Consider the following 9,338-nt stretch of genomic DNA (forward strand, 5'->3'; position numbering starts at 1 on the left):
GTCTATGTGCCCTCTTGTTTCTATATATAATATCATTGCTATGTACGCCAATTAAGCATTTAAATTGAAAATATTGTTAAAATAAGATAACACCACCACCTTTAAACATTCCATGTAATAATTCTAACCCTAACTTACGAAAACTCTTGCTTGGTTAGTAGCTAATTAGCTGGAATAAAACATTATTTACACCCACTAAACACAAATACAGCAGTTCTTACTCAATAATTACTCCCTCACATAATTAGCGGCGTAAGAGGTCACAAAAAGTCGAAAAGGCCACTCTAATAGACTATAATAACTGCGCCGATTTCCACCAACTGGATAAAGAGTGATTCGAACTCAGTAAATTGTCCTAGCTACTAAATCGACTCCAATTTATTCGACGTCGCCTTTATCACGCTTTTCTGTGTTAATTGAGACATTTGCACAGAAATTACGGACTGTTATAGGGCGAATGAAAGGTCAGTGAAATGCGATAAACGCGAATAGACGGGAAAAATTGTAACTACGATGCTTCATGTAATTTTGTTGTTCAACGCTCGCTTGACATGCAAATAGCGGTTACGAACTTACACGGATCGATTTAAATATTTAAAATGCATTGGATACTGTCAATGTTTAAAATTTACTTAATTGACCCGCTTGTTCCCCGCTTTAAAATATTTCATTTTAAAGTTTTCAGCGCAAAAACATCGTATCATTTGATTTTGTTTACTTTTTCGTGTAGGTACTCCATAATTATTTCAATACATTCCTCGAATGTTTTTACTCAATTTAAAATTCATGTAAGGATAATATTATGAATAGGTACAGAGACAATATTCGTAATGAAATTTAATCACGAATGAAAATACAATAGGATAGTAATTTATATGAGCTATCATATTTGGCACAAAATATATATAATATTTAAACAAAAATGTTAAAAACTAGGCTTTAAATGTAATAACATCTAGCTGTATTAAAGTTAAAGGATTGCATCTAATATTCTATCAACGCGTCACCAAGTTTAAACACCTCAGCTGCAGTGCGATTCGATTTAAATCCGCCTAGAAATCCTATTATTACAGTAAGGTGTCGAGAGCTAAGTAACCGTGGCATCTCCTTGAGACAGCAATAAATTAGACAAATCCGATTTACACGTGCGCAGGGAGGACTCGTTACAGCATTTTGGTGATCGCGTTTGTTGAAACAAAAGACAACATTTGTCTCGCCAATTCTCAATTGTAAATTGAATTCGTCTTGAGCGTAGGATACAAAGGATACCAATTTATCTTCGGATAAATAATACGCTATTTTTATTGGATTTGTATATTTTATAAACACTTGTGGGGCGTTATTTATTAGCTACTGTAAATGTTGGTTTGGTGATACCTATTTTTTGACTTTATCTTTTTCAATATTACGTGGGTTATGAATTGGTTGTGTTGGGTTTATAACAATATGTTTTCGATACTTTTCTTAGAAAATCATTAATATTCTGTTATGATTCTTGTATATTTTCGTGTTTAGTTTTTGTATTATAAATTGCTGAAACACACTGCACAGTAGGTATATCCTTATATTCAATTTGACATAATATCTACATCAAACAGGCAAATAACGGTTTGCAAAATTTATATTAAAAGCAATTTACTCCCTAACAGTTGGTACATAAGAAAAATACATAAAAAAGAAACAAAAGGGAAAGCTATGCCAAACACGTACATAGAAGTCAGTCGATTACTCCGTCACGTTCGCCGAAAAGAGTTTTATTACTTCCGAGTACAGTAATTGTTATGGAGAGCCATCTCTTATTAGTCAACTTTGACCTCAGCTAACTAACACTACTCTACTAATGAAGTCACATGTGTTTACTTCCTTATCTAATAACATTAATTCAATAGAACTGAGACTTTGTTTCTGCACTGTGGATAGAATTATGTGGAAAAATTATAAATCGGATAGGTAAGTTCTTTTGAGATGATTACAGTTTCATAATTAAAACATTTAAAAATAGATTTTTAGTAGGTAGTACAGAATACAGTCCGTAATAATATATTATGTTACTTCGTAAAAAGTATTTAGTAGGTACATAGTATAGAGCTAAACATCATAATATTGTGATATCTATTAGGAAAGAAAAACTGCCTTCGTTTCTTCATTTAAGAATATTGAATTAAGACATAAATGATGAAACGTTTCATAAAAGATGCTTATTCAATCAATTTTCTTGAATAAATTCCTGATGAACCTTCATTAGGAAGTGACCAGTGACCACTAACCTGCTTGGACAAGGTGGAGTCAACTTAAGAAATTCAACCTTCTTGGAAATTAAAATCGGCACTCTTAATGAATGCAGCCATGAAAAATTAATTTAAAAAGTCAAGAACTTTATAGCCGACTAGTTAAATGACTTTATCCGCTCTTGTCTCGTTAATTCTTAATCGCTGAGTGCCACGATTTTACTTTTTGTCATAAAATATTGATGTAAAGTAATGCTATAACTCGCTGACTATTCATTAGGTAATTTTACGATGTGAGTCACGCTTGACCCGACTTCTGATTGAGCAATTTTCTTCAACCACTCTTAACACGATAACGCGATTAAATTAACACGTACCAGGGTGCAGAACACGCTATTTATTTGTTTTCGTTTTAACTTTATTTTAAAGCTGTTTCGGTAGCTGAAACATTACGAGCTGACCGGCTTACAAGTAATTGTCAGTTTTTGTACTGTAATTTGCATTTTCAGGATTGTAAACATAGCATTATCTTTGTTTTACTCCAGTTTTTCCTTGTCTTTCGTTCCAATACATCACTGAGACTGTTAATTTTGTACAGGTAACATAACATGATTGACTTCTATTGGTATTTAATATTTATACTTTATGTTGAATGCCTCCTTGAATAATTTATGTATTATAAATAATTTGTATGCAAATTATTGACTACTCCATCAAACCTAAAACAACTTTCTTCTCAATTGTTTAATATTAATTGATAGAATTAAAAAACTTCAATCCACTACGTATTAATGAAAAGCACACACGATCTGAATTTCCCCCGGATTTCGACAAGAATGTTAACTATCCTCTAAAGGTAAACTTTTACACGAATAGAATTCAATCACATGCACTTTAGCGAAGTATTGCCGTATCTGACGACAAACTTGCCGAATCTGCTTGCTAGCCGATTCTCTGTGGCAACGGAATTCTGAATCAAGCCTTAGTTGGATACCGTGACTTTTTAATTATGCATTCAGTCGTCAACTATTTTTGAATAATTAATATGTTGAATTATGATGGTAATTTTAATAGAATTAATGTTTCTGTTGGATGATAAATTATCAAGGTACCTATATAAAATGGCCAACTTCAATAGCTTGTAGATAAATTTTTAGTACAGCTACCCAGACAATTAAATTTTTACAATTTTTATTTTATTTTATTTTATTTATTTAGGTTATCCAACATCAGTCACAACAATAATAAGAGCTAGGGTACATAATATAACAAAAAAAAAAGACAATTGTGACAAACATTTACAGGATAACACAACATGATTAATGAGTCAAGTCACTATGTGGTATATATACAAAGCAAAAAAAAAATAAATAAATAAAAAGTAAACAAAATCAAGATAATTCCTTTAAATACTTGCGGATTTTATTACAGCTGTCGTGAAAAATATCAATAAAATTGGCATGCTCGTTGACCAACTTACTTAATCTACAAATGGGTGAATTTCGGCCAAATACGGTCCTATTTAAAATAAAAAGATAAATAAAACCATTGTTTTACTTATCTTTTTCAGAAGTGTAGTATTCTCAATTATGGTTAAATATATCAAACACAAAAATTATTTAAACTTAGTTAATTTAATAACCAAAAATATTTTAATAAGGTTTCACAAAGTATTAATAATAGAAGAACAGACGATTTCAATTAGAATACCCATACAACAATTCGAGTATTTATTAGACTCCCACACAATTACTTAATATAGGTAAACCTTAATAATAATTAAATAATATATGGAAAATTTATAAATTCTCAAGCTTGATTTAAATATTCGAAGTTTCGTAACTAACAAATAACTAAATTCAATTTCTAACTATATTGAATTATGAATATAATGTGATAGTTTCTGGCCTAAACATAGAGACACAATATATCTTCTGAAATTTTAAATAAAAGGTAGCTGCACCTTTCAAACATGCAAACCTAAAAGCATTGAGAAATATTCGTAACTTCATGTTTTCAATAGAGAATTGACATCAAAAGGAGGAAAATAAAAAAATCGGCTTTTAGCATTCATCCCTATAAACAATAGGGCTATGTAATGTCGGTGTATTTGCACAAAGAATTGTTTGAATTTTCGAGTGGTGTCGCGTGCTTGAAAATGTACGAAATGTAGCAATTAAGGTCTTAAACATTAATGCGTTTTATTTGGCGTCTGCCGTCACGCCGCTCTTCAGACATCTTTTGGAGGTTGTAAAAGTATGGCAAAAAGACGAGTTGTCATCCAAAGGGATGCAGATACGATACGCCACCGTACTCTCGAGTGGCCAGTGACCCGGCGCTTTGCACTTTCCCATTTAATGAACACTAAAATTATTTGAAATACGTTTAAAAGACAGTGCAGGACTAATTTCTAATTCACTAACTTATATGCTTTTGAAATCGTATTCACACGCGTTCTTGTACAAACGCAGCATTCTAACTAACCTTTTTATATATTGAATATTCATGCGAATAAAACGAATTGAAAGGAACGATTCATCAGGTTGAAATATATCTTTTTGAAGCGCTCTTGTTACACGTCAGCGGAGCCTAAACCATCCTTTTCAGTTATAAAGAATCGTTACAGTAGATATCGGTGGGTTCCCACTGATCTTTCCGATTTTTGCCTATTTAATAATCGATTATTGCCGAAGGGTACGGCGGGATTACCATATCAAAAGAGCGCATGATCCCATGTTCAACGTCAATTTAGTAAAACATTCGCTCTGCTCAAAAGGCGCGAGGCGTAAGGCCTTTTATTACATTCGGAATGTCTTAGAAATACTCAAACATTTTCACTTTTACTCATGTTATCCTTTGTGACTGCGAGATTGTATCTTTAATGTTTCTGATAGTAGCCAATTGAAAATTTCAGTACTAACAGGCGGGGAGTGATATTAATTGTTATCGATGTTATAGTAATGCCGCCTTTTTAGCTTTATAACATATTGTCTGTTTTTTATACATGTATTCACTTGGTGCTGAATAAAGTTTATTTATTTATTTATTTAATGCGTACAGTATTTGGTATTCACAATTGAATAAAGAAGGCAAATATCGTACGGAGAAAAATTATTTCCATTCTAAGATTTGTTATAGTTCGCATAAGTAGGTTTCTCGTAGGTGGCATAGAGGAACAAGAACAATCGGCGACTAGATTTTTAATAAATAGATTTAACGTAAATTGTATGTACCAAAATTAATTCTGTATATTTTGTAAATGTACACATTGTTTTGATTCAACGAGTACAATAGCTACATAATCTGTCTCATTACTCGTGTCTCCTTTATATAGCGTTTAACGTAACCCCATCATAATGTAGTCTATAATAATCTCTAGAGATTAACCGTTCTGAAATAGCTAAGAGACTAGAACATCCGGGCGCGGTTAGAGCGCGGGATTAGGGAACAAAGGTTCACCGTTGTATGGGAAACCCTTGCGGTGGATTTTACCGCGAAGCGCGTATTAGGAGCTCCTTTGAAAAACATTGTACGCTGAAATTCATTTATAATTTAGGAAAATTATTCAGAGTATAGTATCGAGTGTTAAAATGTTGCTCTGATGGTTTATTCCAGGATACACAAGTTGTAAGATGTAAGTTCATTAAGAAAATATTTGTTTATTATTTAACATCATTATCATTCAAAGTTCATCGAAGGATCGTGACCCGATTGGAAAAAAGGCTTCATCTCAAAAAGATAAATCATTTACATCCTCTCTTCTCCACACTAATAAAATATTAAAAAAATATATATTTTTCATATCTAATAATAATATTATGTAGACTGTAGAGACATGACATAGAATATAATACCTATGTAGAGACGGACGGATGGTAGTACCATAATAAGTAAATTGCTGTATTGAATCTAATTTAAAAGTATCTTTCAAAATATGAATAGATTTAAAGTGTTCTAAATTAAACTGAGTCAAGGGTTTTTTATTCTTACTTCGCAAAAAATTACATTCACGTCTGCATATGCATAATAGTTTTTCAGTTTGCTCCATATCTACATAACGTTACGTAACTGAATATTTAACGTTTAATAGATTTTAATTTTCTCGGGAAATTAAATTATACATAGGGCATTAACAGTATAATAATATGTTTATGTTGTATTATTATCTATTATTTGATAGATAGTTAAATAAAAAATTTACCAGTTCATTGTTCAAGCCACTGAATTCTCTGGTACAGCACAATCGAGTGGTCACTTATAAAACCATTGAAGAAAAAGAGACTATAAGGTTAAATAATATAGATATTAAATTTGATTATGCAAACTGGAGTAAGATAAAGAATTTAACCCAAGGGCGAATAACGAGTATCGTTAGGTTTGGAACGCTTTGAACTCGCCCTACGTAATATTGTGTTCTATTAAAATTCTTTTCAAACTTTAGTAATTCGTAATAGGTTTTTGTTTCATAAATATGATTACATAACTTTTAATAAATTCTGTAGGTACATTATTCGCTTTGACTTCACTTTATAATTTGAAATTGCCCTTATAATTTTTTAAATGTTCCAAACAATATTTAAAGTCACATAATATTAGACGTCGGGTAATTATTTTAATAATAATTTATAAAAAAGATGATCTATTAATTAAAAGCCTTAGGAGCTTGACCCGACTTGTAATGTTCTCTTGGCTCTTTATGATTGATTCAGGTTCAAAAAAATACAATTTGTAAGTCTACAATTATAACATTAAAATAAAGAATTGTTACATTCATATCTGTGAAGGGCACAAAAAATTCAGAATATTATCAGGGATGGCTCCCTCTCAAGTCTCAGGTAATCGACTGACAAATGTCTTAGATATTTTACCAACTTCATTTTGTGGATGCCACAGATAATGGAGAACCCTTTACTTTGTATTCTCCACGAGAAAATATTACACATATTTTTTTAGAACATGATAAAATGATTCTTTTTGTCACTGTTACTTGAGATATCTTTCAAAGTAGTCGCATTTATAGCACATAATATTTGAAACTACATCTTCTTTCTAAACAAATTTATCTTCGTGATTTATTCCTAGTTTAAGTATTAGATTAGGTATTACCTACGCAAAATGACTTAAATAGTATATAGTATATGTACAAAAGGAAAATATTTTATAAAATTGTTAAAATTACAAAGAAAATTACACACATCCTTCAATACAACCACAATTTCCATTGCCATCAAGAACCAATTCTCAGGTTTGATGTAATAATAGCGGCTCCATCTAAAACCCACCGTCGCTACTCAGCAGTGTGGTCCTGAATTTTTATAAAATTCCCATTTTCTTACCGCTCCGACAATAAGGTGCGAAATTAGGAGAAGAATTAGAGTTCTCAGAGCGAATCGTGCCTCGAATACATAAGCAATGGGGTGTAGGGGAGAAATATCCCCTTATATATAACGCCACTATATTATATTGGCTTATGACGCCAGTTTGTGGATATAAACGTTAGCGTAAATCAATCTAGTGAAGATTTATAACCCCTTGTGTAATAATACTAAATGTTGTTTTCTTTTGCTCCATGATATGTCTGGAAGCTTTGCCTTTTAAGGTTATTTTGTCTTGTTAGGTTTGCTATACTTAATATGGCTTATTTTAACAGAACAAAAAATATCTTTTAATATTAAAGGTATATAGCTAATTATCGTACCTATTAGTTTGAAAATGTCTGAACTTAAAATATGATGATGAAGTGTAAAACAGCAACTACACATAAAAATACAAGTCTTGTTTGTTAACTACAGTTAACAATTACGAACTGTGAATAATAACAACATCTATTTAATGAAATAGGTATGATAATATTATAGTTTGACCAATCACTATATAAACTATACATTTGATTAAACCCGTAACAATTTAATCTTGTTCCATCAGAAGGCGCGAATCATGACAAATCAGAGAGCTCGGAGAAAAAATGTTTTCCTTAACGTAACCCTGTGTTTACTAGCAAGTGTTTACCATCCGAGTCCCAGATGTTATTCCCCATAAGCCTCTCTTATTATAGGGATTCCGGTTATACGCAGAACAAAGAATTTTGTCTTAGTCTTAATATTTACCGTACTTTTATACGGAAATATGAAAGAATGGATATAAAAATCTTTGATAATGTGTTTTTATGTTGCCTGTCTAAGTCTGGGTAAACTGGGTAAAATTAAAAAAAAATATGTTATATACATTATGAAGAATAAATTAATATTCATAGCTTTCTGTAGGTAAAACTTAAAAGTAGTTTTGAGTAAGTTACGTACCTACAACAAAATATATTATATAATATCTACTATTATAAAAACCGCGAGGGTTTATACGGATGGATGCTTGTTAGGTATTCTTTCACACAAAAACGTTTGATCAGATCTATGGAAATCTAAAATTCTAAAGATATCTAATATTCATAAGATTTATCTAAGGGCGGCCGTACACGAACTGCTCGAACAGTTAATGGCTGAGCGACGTACACGGACTGCTCGAGCGGTAGGTCGTTGACTGCTCTAGCTGTGGTTACAAACCGCGCAGTTGACGGCTTGAAGCGGCCGCGACAGCTCGAGCAGTCCGTCGCGGCTTCAAGCCGTCGGTCTCAACTGCTTGAAGATATCGATTGTGATGATTACAACTTGAAAGATAAGCTAGAAGCTAGAAGACAATGAATGATTCTGTCAAAAGCAACTGAATTTTTGCTTGTAATAAAATTCTATTCTTATATTGATAATGCCAATTTCCATGTATGATGTATGAAGTACAGAAGGTACAAAAAAATTGAGAATATATTTTACATCCGGTCAGGTGTCGAGGAAATCCTAAGGGAAATCTAACTTTCCCGGAGGCGCAGACAGCAATCGATTCTATTCAAATTTATGACAGAGAATAACGGTTTGGGTACATCACATGGAGTTGTTAATATGCTTGGAATATACGTACTTTTTACATAATTCGTAATATTTATTTCTTCTATATCTCTTCAGTATACGTTATGGTTTGAATGTAAGTAGGTATACTTAATTATAAAAGTTCTTTATAAGTTTTGCATTCGATGTACCTAAAAACAATTTAAAACTTAAATCT

This window comes from Colias croceus, chromosome 14, assembly GCF_905220415.1.
Source record: "Colias croceus chromosome 14, ilColCroc2.1".
Classification (NCBI taxonomy): Eukaryota; Metazoa; Arthropoda; class Insecta; order Lepidoptera; family Pieridae; genus Colias; species Colias croceus.